This window comes from Ambystoma mexicanum, chromosome 11 (assembly GCF_040938575.1).
Source record: "Ambystoma mexicanum isolate Mex_15411 chromosome 11, UKY_AmexF1_1, whole genome shotgun sequence".
Classification (NCBI taxonomy): domain Eukaryota; kingdom Metazoa; phylum Chordata; class Amphibia; order Caudata; family Ambystomatidae; genus Ambystoma; species Ambystoma mexicanum.
In genome coordinates this window covers 1,071,821,072-1,071,841,201 of record NC_090934.1, presented here as the reverse complement: position 1 = coordinate 1,071,841,201, position 20,130 = coordinate 1,071,821,072, and positions in this window count along the sequence as shown.

The following is a 20,130-nucleotide window of genomic DNA, read 5'->3' as shown; positions in this document are numbered from 1 at the left end:
CGCGATCGCGGGAGAACTATATGGATTTGGAATGCGGTTTTAGGTTCTATGGAAAGCTTAGGGTGTTAGCTACTATCAGAAGGTTCTAGCATACAAATTGAGAAAGTTATGGACGTTTTAGTGGAGGTCGTTTTTCTAAGATAGGCGCAAGAAAGGGAAAACAGGGAAATGCTTTTAAAGACAAATGGGATTTCTTTACACTAGAGGATGACTATGAAAAAGCAAATACCACACAGAAGTTCAGGCAATTCAAAAAGATTTCTAACAATGCAGGTACTGAAGACAAGATCGGATGGATTTAGATACGGATAGACTATAGTACATATGCTAGTGACACAGTCCTATACTACGGATACTCACTATATATGTTTTGAACAGAACCGTCAGGAATTCTGGTCCGGCGAGATTTCTGGACAGGAATTCTGCTGGGCACACAGGACTGGACAGGCTGCTGGGCACACCGGACTGGACTGGGTCTGGAATGGCTCTGGTCACAGCTATCTGGTCACAGCATGGTACAGCACGGCACAGCACTGCACAGCACAACTGGATTGGATCTTTTGGTTCTGGTAATAATTCTTTTAGCAGGAAAGCAGTTACAGCACAGCCCGGCTGTTTCTTTTGTTCCCCTTAGATTTTGTGGGATTCCTTCTGGTCCTGGAAACTCAAGGTCTAGTTGAAAATGGTTCGACTAATGGAATGGGCCCTTCTGCTTTCCAAGTTTCTGGAGTCAGGAGTAAGGAATATGGAAGGATCTGCTTCAGCGTGCTTCGCCAGGATAAGGATAGTGGGTGACTCTGTGTGTGTTTTCTAAGTCCTCAGATGTCTCTATTTATGGTTATCATAAGGGTGTGTGTAAGCTGGCTTATCCTAAGCGCACCCCCTAGGTAGGCTATTGGCTAGAGTCTCCTCTCTCCCTTGATTGGAGCAGAAAACAGGGTGTCACCATGATGATGTGGTTTATGAGTCAGAGAATCCTCCCCTTGTTTATTATGAACATAAAATCCACTTTTAGTACAACACATATTTACAAATGTGCAACCTTTCTAACAATAACATACATAGATCACATATTTTGTGGAGCAGAAACTCTTCCAAGCCCTGTCGCTGTAGGATCTTGGGTCTGCTTTTGACAGAATTCTGCCCTTTTTGTCTGGAACACATGGTCCAATTTCGGAGCAAATTTCCACAAATGTGCACATTGTATAGGGGCATAAATGTGTGAAGTTTCATGCTTTTGACATAATTACATTTGGTGTAAAACCATAATTTCCACTGTTACTTCCCAGAACATAGCACAGAGTTCTGGCGCCTTTTAAAATGTGCAGCCGAAAATTATGTTCACAAGTCCGAGGTGTACATATTTTTCACAATTTTACACAGTAAATTATCAGTCTTTTAAAAAATGTGCTTTTTGTCCTTGTGAATCAACAAATCGTTGTCTGTCCCTGCCTCGTTCTCCTTCTGCCAGCTCAGAAGCAATCTCTGCCCCCTTCCTTCTGGGAGAGGCCGTTTATGACTCTTCACACTCTGCATATCCTTTCAGCCAGAGGAAGTCCATTGTCCTCTTCCCCTGCAGCCCAATACCTCCTCCCCTGATCTAATCCTCACAGAGGTGTGATTTCCTGGCCTTCATATGGGGAAGCTATCATACAGGTTGGGTGGCTTTGAGGCAGCTTAAATTCAATGTCATTTTGTTACTTTTTTTTCTTGGTTTAAAACAAACTTGCAATTTTCAAACAAGCAGCTAGAACACTTATTCGAGCTTCTAAACCATGAAATCTAAACAGTTACAACCTAGGTTACTCTCAATAACCGGTCACTTAGTTTTCAGACATTAGATTTCAGTTGCACAAGTTTAATTCTTATGATTCAAGCTACTGACAGCTGTTATACAGGCGGCCGCTGGTACTGCGCCCAGATTTTGACAGATTTCGCAGGCAGGTACCTTGGCTGTGAATGTTTTTATGACAAATTCCGCTTTTCAGGATATTGCAATTTCACAATGATTTCTTGAATTCAGTAGATTGTGACACCCAGCAAGAATATTGGATGTTTGTGGGTGTTTTGTACCGGCATTCTGCAGTTTCCGCAACCAAGAAAAAGGATTTAAATGCAAGATTTTGGATTTCTTTCAGCAAGCACTGCTTTTCCCTCTGTGCTCCATTTTACTTGTTGGGCAGCCCAGTGACATGTTTCAGGAGTGCACTTTCTGTTCCACCACTGACAACAAGCATTGTAGATTTGACCGCCATCTTTTTGTGTTACAAAGCGTGATCGCCATAGGTTTTGGCTGTCACGATCCACTTCCTGAAACTCCCCCCGGCAGGTCCATCGGCCAGGAGGGGTCTCGGCTCGGGCCCCCAACAAGCTTAGGCATTCTTTGCCTAGGCCCTCTTGGGGCCAGTCCTGGCGACTTTGGCACCAGGCTCATACTTAATGAAGACTTGTGCTTGGGAACTACTTTATTTCAGTGCCAGTCAACATGGAGGCATCCACATAGCTTGGCTCCTTGGAACCAAGCTATGCGTTATAGTGTTTTGGGTGTGGTAGCCTAGGGACTATTTTACTTTGACTACTTTCTTGATGCTATTTAAACCACACCCGACTTGGATAGCACACTGCGCGTTACTTTGCAATCCTGCAACGTGACGCTCATTTTCGATGTGCTTGACTATCTGGGTGTCTCCTACACTAACTACGCGGACGACACCCAGATACTCATCCCTATCACAGGAGACTACACAGCTGACACCAAAGCCCTTAACGATGTTTACTCGGTCATCCAGGCCTGGATGGCACAGCACGAACTTTGCCTTAACGATGATAAGACTGAGCTCTTACTTTTAGGATCAAATCATCGGCTCAACAAACTAGACCAAACCTACAAGTCCTTCATTATTGACGGCAATGACATTAAAGTCTCCAAAGATACTAAGACGCTACGGGTCTATCTTGAATTCTCGCTTTCTCTGAACAGACAAATAAATGCAGTTAGGTCAGATTCGGCCTATACCTGCAAACTTATCACTGCCTGTAGACCCTTCCTAAACTCCACCAACAGCATCACACTCGCCAGAACTCTTGTTATGGCCAAAATCGACTACTGTAGTGCTCTCTACCTAGGGACCAGTCAGTCTAACCTTAATAAATTGCAAACTGTACAAAATAATGCCTTAAGGGCAGCCTTAAACATCCCAAGATGCTCTCATATCTCCTCCGTCAGATCGGACTTATGTGGGCCCCGGTAAAACAGAGAATTGCCCTGAAAACCCTAGCTTTGACTCACAAATGTCTGAGCAACAACGCCCCACCTTACCTATCCACTTGCTTCTCACGCCACACCTCCACTCGACCTACCAGAGCAGCCCACACTCACAGCCTCATCGTGCCTAGATGCAAACTCCAAAAAGCTGGTGGTGTGAGCTTCTCAGTCCTGGCCTCCAAACTCTGGAACACCTTGACCACACCTATCAGAATTGAACCATCATTCCACTCCTTCAAGAACAATGCTAAAACATGGCTGCTCTCCCAAGACTCATGAGACCTTGACACAGTCCAGACTCCATGTGGGGTACAGGACTGAATATACATTTTCTCTCTGCTCTGTCCATGTATTATACGCTGTTAAGGTACCCTTCGGTACATGTATATATGCTGTATATTTTTGTAACTCACTGTAACTACTGCTTTTTGTAACATGTTTAAGAGTATGTACATGTATATATGCTGTATATTTTTGTAACTTCTGTAACTACTGCTTTTTGTAACATGTTTAAGAGTATGCGCCCGGTTGCCCCTGGGCCTGGTTTTTTGTGCTTTATAAATAAAATAAAATAAAATCAAATCCAATCGTGTTCTGCTGTACCCGCGAACCTCGGAAGAACAGCACCTGCAAAGAGAAAGGGACATCGTTAACAGCAGCAGCTTACCTGTAATCTTCACCGGCAGCTGCCCACAGCTCCTGCGAACAGCATCCTAGAATCGGCTCGTCTCCTGAACCGACCGACCTGCAAGAAAGAAAGAAACAAGACTTTAGACACTTTTCAACACAACGAACGGTGCCGAAAAGCTTACCTCACAAACTCACCCTTCGACCAGCACCATTTCGGAACTTCAAACTCTGGGTGAGCACCGCGACCTATGGGAAAGAAAAGACAACAGGTTAGCAAAAGCAAGACATTATAGCGCTTCGCACAGCGCCTACTTACCGCATCATAGCGCTCTTAATACGTCATCATTTACCGGCGAGACCCAATTCAGCCACTGTTTCACAGCGGACTTCCACGCACCTAAGGAAGAGAAAGAGACATTTATTAAACCAAGAAAGGCATGCAAAAATAACAACAATACCAAAAGCAATAAGACCTACCTGAAAGACTCAAAGCAGGCCGGCATAAGTGAAGTAACTATATCGCTTTTGCCCACAAAGAACGATGCGCCCCTGACAAGAAGGCAAGACGGAGAGTACGCCAGAATAAACAACAAGGTGAGGAGAAATCCAGAAGGGCTGCGGGCATCCGGGGTGGAGGGGGGCTGCTTACCCCAATTCCCCAGTTTTGAACATTACTCACCTGTACTACAGGCAGAATTTTCCCGCTGGTCACAGCAGGGAACCGCAGAGAAGGGGACCAGAGTCCTTACAGCTGGGTGGCGTCCCCGTGGATACCAGGTGAGCGTAACATTGGCGCGCCCTGTGGTTTTGCAGCCATTTTGATAATTCCTGCACCATCAGCACACAATGATGCCGCAGGGCAGAGCATAAGTGGGTTAATACACCCCACAGGCATGGGGAGGCTTCCGAGGCAGGGCCAAACAAGGATAAAAGGTACCACAATTATTTGCTGGGTGTTGTATATGTTGGAGGTGAATGGTGGACAGAGACAGTGCAGAGTGGAGAAGACTAGTGAGGTTCTGGAGACAGAGAGCAGAGAAGGTGCTGGAGGAGGAAATGAGGGAAGGGGTTGCAGAAGAAAAGTAAGAGAGAAGGTGTTGGAAGAGGAGTGTGTGACAGAATGTCATCTGCGAAGGTGTGATTTTGTCTATGCAAAATGATGGTGGTTTTCTCTCTCAGAAAGTGGGCTCTGTAAAACAGGCTTCACTTTCAACATGTTCCATGCTCAAAAGTATAATTGGCACGTGGGTATTTTGTTGGGCCCTGTTTACTGACACACTAACAGCTGCAATGTGATTTGGCAACATGGCAGGTCCAGAGAAACATGTTCCTCTCTAAAACAGCCTGCTGAAACTTAATTAATTCCACCAACAATGGCTTGCCTTTGGAAGTACTGGCACCAATGTTCAAAATATATATAACTATATGACCTCATTTTTCTGGTGGCAGAGCTTTTGTGAAAGATCAATATATCGAGGTTTGATATAGTGGTAGATGTGGAAGTACAGTTAAAAATGCAGAAAAACAAATGTATGTTGTTTATTTTCTGTTGGTTTGTACAGGTCCTGTAGCTTCAGGGCCATTTCTGTATTGTGCCTGACCTGGAAATTGCATCTACAACTTAGGTTGGGCATTGTCCATGAAGGATGCACATTGTTCTTTCTTGTGACGCTTTGGCACCTCTCCCAGGAGACCACGACATACCTCACCCAGGGGCAGGGTGGGAGCTTCAAAAGAGGCCTCTAAAACACAATGGGAAAGTTACCCCTGGGAGATCCTCACTGAAGTCCTTTTGATCCGAGCGGACAGAGGAGAGAGGGGAAGTGTTGTGTAGCTGAGAGAAGACACACTTCCTTCCTGCAACCCCAACCTCCCCGGCCCCACTCCCCAAACATCCTGCAAACAAGGCACTCCAGGAGCTGACATCATAAGGAATAACCCTTATTACAACAGCAAGGATTGGCCCCCAAAAAGACTTGGAATCAGACAATCTGTAGTGCCCAGGTGCTTTATTAGGGCTTCTTAATTGAATTATCTCTGAGACTCTTCTTGGAGCATCATCTTGAAGAAGATTACACTGGAGACATGATGTGATAAAGGCTGCCCAAGGTTTACATCCATTGGGGCATAGACAAGGATTTTCAAACATGGTGCAGACTGTCTCCCTAATCACTTCAGGGGAATATGTCGAGTGACCTACTCAGGCAAAGCCAAACTGTACCTGGATACTGGTATGCAGGACTCTGCTTGCCGAAGTGGAAGTTCTTCAAGTTCCCAGGCAACCTTCCTGGCTGAAGATAGACTCACCTTTAAACAAGGACCCAGTGAAGGGCCCAACATCACCCTAAGGATCAAAAGAAGCTGACTTTGGCTCTCTTCAATTTCAAGGCACTCCAATCTACTGTTATTGCTACAAATTCATCCAGTGCGCTGCAAAACCTCAACAGGGCTGTATTTGAAACTTTAATTTGCAAGCCACTTTGAGCACCTTTGAGCTACACCAACTCAACATCGCCTGACTGTCTCAAGTTTCTTCTGGCTCTGAACCATTGCTGCTTGTTGAATCACACTGCACTGTTGCATCCTGACGAGCCAGCTAGCCAACTTGAAGCAGAAGTACCCAGAAGCTCCCAGAATCTTGGCCCGATGATGTGCAGACACTAAAAGCAGATAAAGGGTATACGTGATTCTGTCATCCCAGCCTTGTTCTATGGGCCCTAGTGATATTTATGATCCCTTTGCATATCTTAAAGACACATTCTTGAAATTGCTTGACTGTTCGACAAAACTATATATCTCCAGGCGCCTGTTGTTCAATGCTGAGAGATCCCTTTTCTCCTAAAATCTGCATTGTCTGTGCATCTCATTATAGGTTTGGGTTGTGTGATGATGTTGTCACTTCCCCCGAGTGGGAGTCCCTTCCCATGAGGTTAGGGAGGTGAGGCTGCTACCTGATAGTCTCCCTGTGGGTGGTACTAAGCAGGTGGATCTCATGAAGAGGGACTCACCCTCTTGGGACAAGGACGATCATATAAGGGAAATGTGGTATGACATCCCTCACCCAAATATCCCTAGCTCTAAAACCTGCTCCACATACCTCCCCTTAATACCACAACATCCATGTATCTCTTTAAAACCCAATACGTATCCTCCACCAGGACGAGGGCGAGTAGGGACTACCCAAGAGAAACATCCTTGGCTCACACTGGGACAAAGAAGAGCAACGAATACCCAGAATGAATACAGTGGACAAGTACTGGGATGATGAGGGGGTGCAAGGCCCTAGCGACTGTTCATAGAACACCCAATGAGCCTTTTAGTGGTTCGTTAACTCCCATTGGAAAGGCACACATAAAAATAGAGGAAGGACTACGGAAGAAAGAGAGCATCCCTCCCTGGAGGAGCCGTGAGAACAACTCAGGAGAGCGGAACCCAAGATGTGTGTCTGTCGGCAGAGGCGATCCTGGCAGATCTAGCGTGGACGGACCAACAGAATGGGAGGAAGAATGTGCATCCAGCCGACCGAGGGAGCTGGAACACGCAGTCAGCTGGAACAGCACAGTCCGAGAAGGAGAGACCCCCGCAGAGCCACCTTGGCCATTGGCGAAAACAGCCCAAAGCCGAGAAGGGACACGGAGAAGCTCACAACTGACTGGAAAGCACCAGAAAGTGGCATGCAGATATCTGGGCTGTAGGGACGGTTGGTGGGACACCAGAAAGGTGGAAAAGTGATAAATGATGGGTCTCGGACCCTAACCCAATAACAAATAGCCTTCTGGGTCACCTTCTTTGTGGCAGTACCTGGCAGGGTAGGGACCCAGGTCTGCCAGAGCAGGAAGGAGAAGAAAGGCCAGGGAAGGGAGACATTTCCTCATTTATTGTGAATTGTGATAAAGAGCTGTACAAAAGCCAGTAGAAGGGAGAAATTCCCCCTGGTGCTGTTGTGCTCCGAGACCCCCGACCGGCCCATAGAGTCAGAGTTTACTCAGAAGCACTTTAAGACAAGATAGCAGCACCCATGAGATGGATGGGGGTGCAGATATATACTTCAACACCAATCAATAAGGACAACTCAACGGTTTTGCAAAGGGAGTCAGTTTAATGATGACAAGTACAAAAAATGGGGAGTCATGAATATCAGCAATGGTGCGATCTTCCTTCTCGCTTCAACTCCAAATAATTTCATAAAAATCCTAACATTCATACTGAAAACTCATCATCATTGACGTGTAACACTCAAAAGTTGACATGCAATTTTATTGGTTCGGAAAAGGTGGCTTTACTATAGGTACTATATCTGTATATGGTAACAGAGTGAGGGGATTGGGAAAACACTGTCAGGTGGGCATCTAAGCCCTTCCTTCAAAAATGACTACTGCAGACGTCACTAAAAGTACGAAGTCCCATTGGTTCTACTAACTATAGGACCCTAGATTACTTGGTCTACTGTGATTGGGTTGGCACCAACCCCATGCATACTTTTCCACTTTACTCAGCAGCCCGCGGAATGGTCGGCCAGGTGCAGGGTGTCCCTCAAGTCACCCGGCCTTCCTCCAATCAATCATCACTTTAGTGGCTATGTATCAATTATTTCGCTTTGGATGGCCTCGAGACTGCATCTTCTGCCTAGATATCTTCTCCTGGCTCACAGCCATGAGTAGGTGTGGGGCCTTGCTTCTGTTGGTTCGGCTGGCCACGTGATTCAGACACCGTAGATTTGCCTTTTCTTCAACACTTTGTGTATTTAATTTTATGTTCACCCACCACCTGCCTTCGCCTTCTTATCTTGCCCCTTCAAGCAGTATATTCTGGTCCTTGCTTCAGTAAATTGTAGCTACTGCTTGTTCATTTTGATGGATAAGACCTTGGTTCCGTAGGCACGAGTTGTCTCTGCTGAGTTTCGTTTCTGCCGCTTAGCTCCTGATTCCGTTGAATGTGAAACCTTTCTCGAATGGCCTTAGTAATTTTGTTGATTCTGCTTTTGTGCAAAGTGGCAGTATGCTTCATATAAAGTGCTTTATTTGAGGTAGATATGTATATGGCGCTTGCTGCACTATCCCTCTATTAAGCATAGCAAGCCGCACAATTCTCTTAGCTTTCTTGTGGTTTCAAGCATATGTACAGGTGTAAACTGTTCAAATATCTTTGCCATGCTTACAGCTTAAGCTTCTTACATTTTGACATCGTCTTCACACTCTAAGTTCATGATTTCCTTGCTCATGCCATTTCGTCTCTTTGCGTCATTCTCTGGTCGTCATCTCTTCTACATGTGAGTCAGTCCGGGTTCTCGTGGCGTCACCATTCGTCTTCCATTAGGACCTTTTTGGTCTCTTCAGGGACTGTACTTAGGCGATCTTCAGTTCGTCTCATTTGTTGATATGGCTTTTTCAATGGGTAACTTACTGTCCATGGTTTCCTCTGTACTGGTACTTCAATAGGTGCTGTTCTTCTAATAGGTACTGGGCAGAGCCCTACCGCATCTCTCTGCTGGTTTATCTGCTCATCATACCTCACATATCTCGGTGTGAACGTTCTTGGTACATCAAAATGGATGGTTGGAGTGCAGGTTGTATTTGAGACCTCCTCTACACTGTGAACTGTGATAAAGAGCTTGAGAAAAGCCAGGGGAAGGGAGACATTCCCCCTGGTGCTGTGAACTGTGATAAAGAGCTTGAGAAAAGCCTGGGGAAGGGAGACATTCCTCCTGGTGCTGTACACTGTGATAAAGAGTATAAGAAAAGCCAGGGGAAGGGAGACATTCCCCTGGTGCAGTACACTGTGATAAAGAGCTTGAGAAAAGCCTGGGGAAGGGAGACATTCCCCCTGGTGCTGTACACTGTGATAAAGAGTATAAGAAAAGCCAGGGGAAGGGAGACATTCCCCTGGTGCTGTACACTGTGATAAAGAGCTTGAGAAAAGCCTGGGGAAGGGAGACATTCCCCCTGGTGCTGTACACTGTGATAAAGAGTATAAGAAAAGCCAGGGGAAGGGAGACATTCCCCTGGTGCTGTACACTGTGATAAAGAGCTTGAGAAAAGCCTGGGGAAGGGAGACATTCCCCCTGGTGCTGTACACTGTGATAAAGAGTATAAGAAAAGCCAGGGGAAGGGAGACATTCCCCTGGTGCTGTACACTGTGATAATGAGCTTGAGAAAAGCCTGGGGAAGGGAGACATTCCCCCTGGTGCTGTACACTGTAATAAAAAGTTTAAGAAAAGCCAGGGGAAGGGAGGCATTTCCCTGGTGTTGTGAACTGTGAAACCAAGTGAAGAGAGACTCAACGGGGAGAGAGTGGCATTCCCCCCGGCTGTGGGTGGAGAAAAGCGCTGTGAACCTGACACCAGGAGAAAGGAGTAATTCTCCTGGTGATTACCTATAAAAATGAGAATCAAGTCACTGATCCAGGAAAAGGGAGTCATTCCCCCTTGTGCTAGAAAACCCAAAGACCAAGATACCTGGAGAAGGGAGACATTTACCAGGAACCCAATAGTGAAGAAGCAACTATGGGCAATAATGAATGTTGATGTTTGTACTGAGATGAATTGAGATGAATTGCTTGTTGACATGACATCCTGGAACTTTGATTTATGCCTTGGAAAGGGATAGAGACCTGGGGAAGGGAGTCATTCCCTCAGCTAAACATTCCACCTAAGAACTGAAACTGTGGTCCATTGTCCATAAGAAGGGAGTCATTAATCTGTACCACGAAGATCCACTACTTCATTAGTTTAGTTATAAGTGTAAGGGATGAAAATAGGTTTTTGACACAGGATGGCGGACTCTTGATTTATATAGACATCCTGACTGAAATCATAGTATTTTAGTTGAGGTAGCGAAACCCCTCTTAGAGTTCTGGGGAGTTAGGATTTCCTTTTATTTCTGGTATAATAAAGAGCATGCCAACAACCATACCACGTGTGTCAGTCTTCTCTTTCTGCACCCTTACAGTTGTTAGTGTTTTTAATAGTTTGCCTGTGCTTTTAGTTTAATGACAGTCTTATTTTTATAGAAACCCAATTGGGCATTTCTATTATGCTGGTGCTTACCGTCCTATTACTGTAACGGATGCTTATATGCTTGTTCACAATCTCTTGAACAGTATATCCTGCCCCTGGCCCATGCCACCTTAAAGAGGTGAAGATGTTGTATCATTCATGTAGTGCCAGTTTCAACTTTGTGATTGGCATCACTGTTGTTCTAGTTGAAATGAGGGACTGAGTAGGAGTTTATAAACCACTACTCATTGTTCTACTCCTGCAAGGTAGTAGTTATTTCATCACAAGGGGAAAAGATGTGAGGTGATGTGCAAGATCAGAAAGGGTCGGAGCAGAGGTCAGAGAAGAACAGCAACAGGAGAGGAGAGGCCATCTTGATGGAGGATTGGAGTCGAGGAAAGGAAGTGGTAAGCAGAATATTAGAAGTTTAGCAGAAGGAGAGGAGATGGTGAGGAGAATGTGGAGAGAGCAGAGGAGGAGAGGATGTGCAAGGAACACCGGAGGGTAGCAAAGAAGGTAGAGCATGACGAGAAGGAGAACAGAAAAGGTAAGGGGAAATAGAAGGAGAAGAGATTGTTCGGGAGGAAAGAGGTGTGGCCTGAAATCACACAAGCTTGAGAACAAGTTCTGGCAAGTGTTCCTCAGGTGGTCGAGAAGAAGGCCGGCCATTTTCTACCAACCAAGATAGGGTTACGTCTGACAACCCAGACCAAAGTCAATCCTTGAGAGGATCCATAAGAGCCTGGCATGCAGGTGCACATACAGATTACCTCAGCATTGGTGTGGCCAGGTAATATAGAATGTGAAGCAGATTAGGGACCTCCTTATGTGTAAAGTACAACTAGTAAAGAAACAAGTGTGGGGACGTTCAAACCCCCAAAACTATAAATGACCTTCCCCCTACCAACCAGGAGACAGAGAACAAGATGATAGGGATGGATTTAGGACTATGGTCTTTAGAGGAAACATTTGCTCTTGGTCTTTCTATTTCTCAAACCCAACTCCCTTACCCCGTACTTATTTTGGTGAGGATAATAAAGATGAACTTAAGTCCTTAGAAGAATCTTCCTTTAAGTAATTCAGACTCCCACAACTATTTCCCAGCCCTAATTTAATGTTAATATATACTAGCTTGTGACAGCGTTCACATCTGCCACTCATGGCAATGATACACTATACGCTTGGAATATGTGTATGCACACACACTGACATAAAAAGAACTTGGAGTATGAGGAAGAGCAGACAATGTGTTCACACACATATTGGTGCATAGAGGGTTCCATGACCTGCATTAAGAATATGTCTTACTCTCTGCGCATCCCACGTTTGCAACGTTAAAGCAGACTCCTTCAAGGGCAGAGCTAGGTAATTGCAGTCATATTTGAAGCTATTTTGTATTGAATCTTCCCATGCATGCACCATCGCAACCCTCTCCATCTCTCCTTGGTGCATCCGCAGCCTGGTTGCTGCATAGGGGGTAAAGTGAGCGGAGCCCTATGTACATCACATAATACAATTCTAGAGGCCCAGGGACCTAGGCTAATGGTGATAGCGATTTGTTTGCCATGGTTGACCGGTCCCACTTCTCTTTAAACCAATAGGTGCCCCACTGTGATATGCCTTACCACCCCCTTGTCTTATTGCCCTGTTGGGTTTGACCCTTGCTTTCCAAATCCAACTGCTGTTATTGGAACACTCATGCACAGTGGAACATTCATGCACAGTCCAGTCCAAACATTCTACAACAACACTCTGGACATGACTTAAGAATACACACAGAATGGACAGGGAGCAGATCAAAACCTAACATCTTCCCCCTATACATAACCAGACAACAGCAGGATAAGAACACAGGGAGAAGATGCACAATTGCTCTGAAAGAAAATAATACTGACCACACAGGTCAAATCCTCCTCAATACAGCCTCTTACATACCAAGGTACTGCTCAGAGCAATAAATTGCTAACCTCACCATTCCTTACACTAGCTTAAGAAAAGCTAAGCACCAAACATAAACATGCATCAACTCTGCAGCGGGCCCACCACAGACGTCAAGTACAGGGAACCAGCCCTCATTCTCCAGTCAACCATAACCACCATGTTACATGCAAAACACTGTTATCATCAAACCTCCAACCACAAGGTGTGCACCAACACCTTCCAAACCTAGCACAAATGCCAGGACTAAATTTGTTCCTAAAATAAATACAGCTGACGGGACTATCCCCATCAACATTTTTTTACCCACTAATCACATAGCTGACCACTGTCCATGACACACCAGCATATAACCAACCACACGTACACACATGCCACACAGCCTCAAATCCAGCATTAAACATGGTGAACTTTACAAGAAAATACACGCCCGAATTAGGACCATAGTTTAAGCCTGCAGAGAGTTACGGTGTGTACATGTGGAAGAAAATAATAGGTTAAACATACATTTCATCTGTGTGTACCTGTGGAAAAAAGAATTAGTGGAACATACAGTGCATCACATTTCCTTTTCTTTACTTGATTCATACCCTTTGAGTAAAACTGCATTTGTACTGCTCAACACACAACATATTACTCCGGTATGTGCAACAAACATTACACCTAAGTAAATAACATAATGCATCTAGTATGCAAAAGTGGCTACTAACCAAAGACATCCCACATGCACCTCTAATGCACATACTATGCCAGGCCAAAAGCATCTCTTGTACACCTCCAATGTACTTCACACGCCGGACCAGTGGCGTCTCTGTGCACATCATGCACCAGACCAATAGCATCTAAAAATGCAAACTGTATAACTCCAATGCCAAACCAACGGCATCTCCTATGCAAACTGTGGCACAACCTATGCCAACCAATGGCATCTCATATGCAACCTGTGGCACAACCTATGCTAAACCAATGACATCTAATATGCCATACTACTGGCACTTAATGTACCAAAACCATGTCCAACAACGTCACAAACCGGCAGCTTCCTCTAATAGTCATCATGCTAACCATGAATTAATAAATGACTCTGCCATTCCCATAACATACCAATAGAACTAATCAGACTAAGTAGGAAAAATTGCAATGTATGAATAAAAGCCTCCAAAACCCAAGCATTAAAGTCCTCAGAGCCCTCTTGGTAAAGTTCCTAGGAAAAAATGCAAGGTCATATACACATAACAATTCATTCTGGAATGCATTACATCAATTCACAAAATTGCCAAAAACAAAATCGTCAACCAGCAGTGCCAAATACTCAATCCATTCATGGATTGACCATAACAATTGTCAAAATCACAGCAACACCCATAAATAACTCCCTAGTACTTGAGTTTAAAATGCAGTTCCCCCAATAGTTCGTGGCACATCACTGCATGTCCGGGTTCGCCACTTAACTTCACTGTAAACGGTTTCATCGCTGAAATTCCAAATAACTCTGCAACATCTCTTTGTATTTGATAAGACTTTATCTTTTTCACAGCTTGTCTGCAAATTCCACAAAAGATGACATGAGGTAAAACATCATGCGCCGCAAGCTGCATAGGCTGGAAGTTCAGATAGAAACAAAAAATCCTCATGAATGCAGTACATTACTGAATCCTTTATCCAGCCCACTGTTCATTTTCCAAGGTTGTATTTCTGTCTTAGGCACGGAACTAGGGCACGTCTATATCACGTTAGAAGGTTCCTTTTTCAAACGTAAAAATTCCTTGTGATGCAGTAGCTCCGCTGCCGGGTACTGGAATGCCAGCGAGAACAATCCACGGCAGCCACTATCGCCAACACCCCCAGCATCCATCTGATGTCACCATTAGGATAGTGAGAGCGGCCACGGACGGAGAGCACCGCTCCAACCGTCACCCAAAGGCTGCCCGGATGAGCAGATCCAGCAGGACCAATTCAGCGCCTCACAGACCATGCTGACAACGCGACCGCCTGGACCGCCTGGACCGCACACTCCACGGCCCAATATCAAGGCAGCCACCAAAGAGGAGGTACGTGCTTGTACGTTAACATCTTGCTCCCTATAAGGAGGGCACCAGCCGCCCCGCATTATTTCACCAGCTGGCCGTTGGGACCGCCACCAGCCATACATTGCTGGCCATTGGCACACCTGCAGGCTCCTCAGCGGCCCTTCAATCAGGTTAAGGGGCCATTCCCTAAGCAAGTTCGCATATGCAATATGTAGCGCTTCCTCAAAGGGGAACACCCGCGCTATAACGGTGTCCAACAGGGCTAATACTCCGACCGTATGGGTCTGTTAAAGTTCACTGCCCCTTAAGGAGCTAGCCAGCCCCCAGAATTACAATTTGGTGCAGTCTATTTCCGGCTCTGGCGAAAGGGACACGCTCACCTTCTGGCCCAGGGACAGCATGGGGTGGACGGTGGATGTGTCCTCTTCCTCTGGTGTTCTACCTCCTTTTCAATGCTGCATGTGCCCTCTGTCTCCAGATTCCTTTTTCTGAAGTGCAGCGTTTCTTCCTTGAGCTGCTCAGTCTCACCAGTAGACGTTCCCAGAAACAAATCCTCGTCGCCAATGTTACGTTTAGCTTCAGGGTAAAATATGCAGGCGGAGCCATGTGTGGGTTTGATAAGTCTTTACTGGTTTCATCTTCAGGTAAGTACATAAGGGCAGTTAAGTAAATAACATAGGCAGGGAGAGACATCCACCGGCCCCTCGTCCATTCAGTTCCAGGTCTCAAATGCTTTTCTTGGAACACTCATGCACAGTGGAACATTCATGCACAGTCCAGTCCAAACATTCTACAACAGCACTCTGGACATGACTTAAGAATACACACAGAATGCACAGGGAGCAGATCAAAACCTAACACTAGACTTTGTTTCACTGAACTCATGCTCCCCCATTCCACTGCAATGTATCTGCTGGGTTGTCTACTCTACTCCCTAACAAGCCGACTCACCACTAAATCTCCTATCACCTCAAAATACCCACGCAGACCACCCAACACATGGCATCTTCATGCCTACCAATACCACATTAACGTTTACAAAGCTATCCTAAAGTTCCCATATTAAGCTCTCACCACCCCCTGCCCCAAGGCAGCGGCTAGCCCATGTTCACAGTTCTCTGATGTATCAGATCTTGGGCTGCCTCCTCCAGATAACACACATACTCAAATGTAACTGCCAAATCAGCTTGTACTCCTAAGGTTTCACGTCTGCCTATTCCTCTATCCCACTAACAATCTCTACCCCTGCATTTTCTTGCAAAGCCACACAATGAGGCCATAAAAAGGGCGTAGGTTTCTTACACCAGGCCACTTTCAATTACATTACAAATACGCTGCACCCACAACCTACACATATTGGATAACACACAATAAGCAACACACACAATTAGACACACACTAAGGAGCACACATGCATACACCCACACTTGGGTAAAAACACAATAAAGAGGCACTCAATGGAAGAAAAACATTTGAAAAAATTAACCTATAAAAAGAAAATCTACAAATATTGAGAATGTGAACTTTCACCCTACTCCCAACACTCAGTCCAAGCAAAGACCAGAACACACACTATTAAGCCTAACACATTCGCTATCCCACTTACAACCCGTCCCTCTTTTCTTACAGAGCCACAGATGTGAGAGCAGTGTTATGAAAGACTACTTTACTTACTACACCGCTACTTGACAGCATTCACTTTCAATATGTTGTAATATACACCAGTACTGTAGCTGAAATATGTTTTGTGAAGTGATGGTGAAGTTTGAGTTATGCTTTAATTTGTATTGTAATGGGCGTTGTTTATACTGATTGTTTGTAATAGCCTTAATGTTGGCATTCCCAACATTTGTAGGCTGTACCTTTCTTTATAGATAGTGAACTTTGAACAAAATGCTTTACTAAATTCATTATAATTATTTATTTATAACATGCTTAGTACCCAGAGGTTTCTAAGCATGGACCCAGGGATCATTCCTGTGTTGCTCTGCGTCGTTTGGCTTCCAAGGTGAGCACGTTGCCCATGAGCTATACTCCCAAGACGTCATAAAAAGGACACAATGGCCCTCATTAGGACCTTGGCGGAGGACCATGGCGCTATTAGCACCATGGTCCATGGCGCTAAGCTGCCAACTCCGCCATGGTGGTTGGCGGACTTACCGCCCCATTCCGACCTTGGCGGGGCGGTAAGTCCCCAATCCCCATTTACCCTTCCCCATTCCCATTTTTGCCCCATAGGGCATAATGGGAGTGGGGAAGGCGTTAATTACGCCACCGTAAATTACGGTGGCGTAATTAACAACAAGGTCCCTTAGCGCCATGGATTTTAACGCCTGCTAAAAGCAGGTGTTAGATCCGCCATGGCGCTAAGGGAACTCGTACTCAGGCGGTAAGGGTCGGCTATGTTTACGCCGGCGTAAACCCCTTACCGCCTGGGTCCTAATGAGGCCCAATGACATTGCTCTACTGGTTACAAAAGCCAAAACGTAGGCAGACTGAGGATAAGCAAGCGACCTTGAACCAAATGTGACAGCAAAATGATGGGTTGGAACAGAAAGACAGTTACTGCATACAGGTTTGTAAGTTCCGGGACCTTCCTAGGGTTAGGGAAATGGCAAATGTTTTTTTGTATTGAGAGGTGTATTGAGTCAGCTTAGTAGCAGTATGATGAAAGCTCGTACACCGGTAAGTTCAGTAACACTTTATTAAATACCCTGCAGCGGCCGCACATCCACCAGCACCGAGATCCCGACAAACTGTGTCTCACAGAATGTTACCAGACAATTCACAAGCAACATTCCAGGCACGCACTCCATCCAACCAGATCCTGCATGCACACAACTACGAAACATCTTCCCCCCTTACCTACTAAGGAAGAAAAATGAAAGTAATAAATGATAGCATGGTAAAACAATGCACACAATAAAAACAAAATAGCAAATGAAGTATATTTAAGAAAACCTATAAACAAACTAAAATGGAATAACAATAAATTGGGAAAAACAAGTTAGAAAATACACACCACGTCCTCCCGACTGCTAAGATTGCAGCACTAGACATTGCAGCATGAGCGATCACCACTAACCAACCATAATCGTTCAACCTGGTAGGTGGACCACATGACCTTGCAGGACGACCACCACTCGAAGATCCACATTCATCACTCCTCATGCACACATCAGCAGCACCCAAATCATCTGTAGAAACAGTATCACCCCGAATACCCTCATCATCCCCATTTACCATGCTCTGATGAACCACAGAATCTGTGAACCCCTGTCTTGGAAACTGAACATCACAAACCATTTCACCAGGCAAATCCTCTGAGTGGTCACGGGCCCCACATTTTTTTACAACCGCCACACGTCTCTTACTCCACCTTGATCCATCATCCAGTTGAACATACCCAAACCATCTTTAACCACCACCTTAGGAGCCATGAATACACTACACCCCTTGGGCACAAATCTGGGATTTTTTATACATACTAGATCCCCCACCTTAACCTCAAGCGCTTTCACTGCACCTTGAATTTTCTCTTCACCATTCTGACGCATACGCACCCTCTGATGAACAGAAACCAGATCTACAATACGGAAACCACCACCGCCCAACACCATAGTTTGCAGCCTTGACCCCGCCTTTCTACCTCTCATCAACTCAAAAGGCATCCCTTCAGTCATCACCAAAGGTGTTCTTTAATAAGCCGCCAAATACTCAGACACCACCCCTTTCCGACACAAACCGTTAGCTAAGGCCAACTGAATGGCGCTTTCAATAACACCATTTACCCTTTCTAACAACCTACTATGTCCAAAGCCAACTTCGACCATGCATCCTTTGGTACCTCCACCTGGTAAATCGACTGTGGACGAACCATGTTACTCTTATTGCTCTCAGCGTGCGCTCTGAATTAGAAATGCATTGGGTCCTTTCCTACATTACACGGACCAGTGGCGCACAGAAGGGACTGTGTGCGCCCACCCGCAAAGCAACAGGGATGCTTCCAATTATCCAGGGCTGTCAGGTGCGCCCATGATGATGGAGACATGTCACCAGTCAGCTGTGGCCCGTTTGGTGTGATCCGCACACGTGGATGCTGCAGGGTCTGCTTCCTAGTCGCCAGTGATGAAAGCTCGGACACCGGTAAGTTCAGTAACACTTTATTAAAGATCCCGCAGTGGCCGCACATCGGCAGCACCGAGATCCCGACCAACTGTGTCTCACAGAATGTTACCAGACAATTCACAAGCAACATTCCAGGCATGCACTCCATCCAACCAGAAACTGCACGCACACAACTACGACATAGTACACAATGAAAATGTCCTAAGAAATCATTGACAATAGATAACAAGAGGATGATCGGCAGCAATAGCAATTTTAGAACCTCAAGGCAAAGATAACCATCACCATGTTTGGGAAACCTTATGTCATCTTAGAAAAGTAAATATTTACTCCAAATATCCAGGATCAACTAAAACTTGTAAGGCCATGCAAAAAGAGTGATAAGATAACAATCCATCCTTGGACATGTCGATAGAAGCATTGTGTGATGTACCACCCACGCTAGTGTAGCATGTTTCCCAGCTCTCTGTTAAATTGAAGTATGTGTGTGTGTATTACCTATATATCTCTAGAAAAATGATAACCATATTGCATTAAATATATGTTCCTACCTGTGTGCCTATTCTGGATAAGGTGGAGGGGACGTAGAGAGGAAGAAGGCAGGTTAAGGAAGAGGCTGTGTCTAACTTGTGTCCGTGTTTCATTTCTGACTCCTCACAGTGGGTAGAGCTGGGAGCAGGAGAATAGTCGGAGGAGAACATCAGACAAGAGAGAGGTAGAGGAGTACATGGGTCCAGTGCAGTAACTTTGTTAAAAATGTTGGTGTGGACATGAAATCTAAATGAAAGGGGCCCCTACCAAATGAGTGGGACAAAATGGTGTTCCACAAAATTGGGGAGGTGGGGACAAACACCCTTGTCCATCACCTAAAGATTACGCCCATGTGTGTGATGGGATGGAGACTGAATCATGCAGAGTGTCTGAAGGGTACACTCTATAATCCTCTTTAGTCAACTAACCCCACTGGTGATGGATGGTCAGTCTAAGAAGTCCCTGAGGGAGTTTAAACAGATAAGGCATTGGCCTTTAGGTGTTTTGTCTCCAAGTATAAGTGAGAACTTAGTAGGGAGAAAACTGCAGTGTGTACTAAACTGGGTACCTTCTTGCCCCTGCCTTGGCTGACTTCCGTAACCACTCCTTTGCCA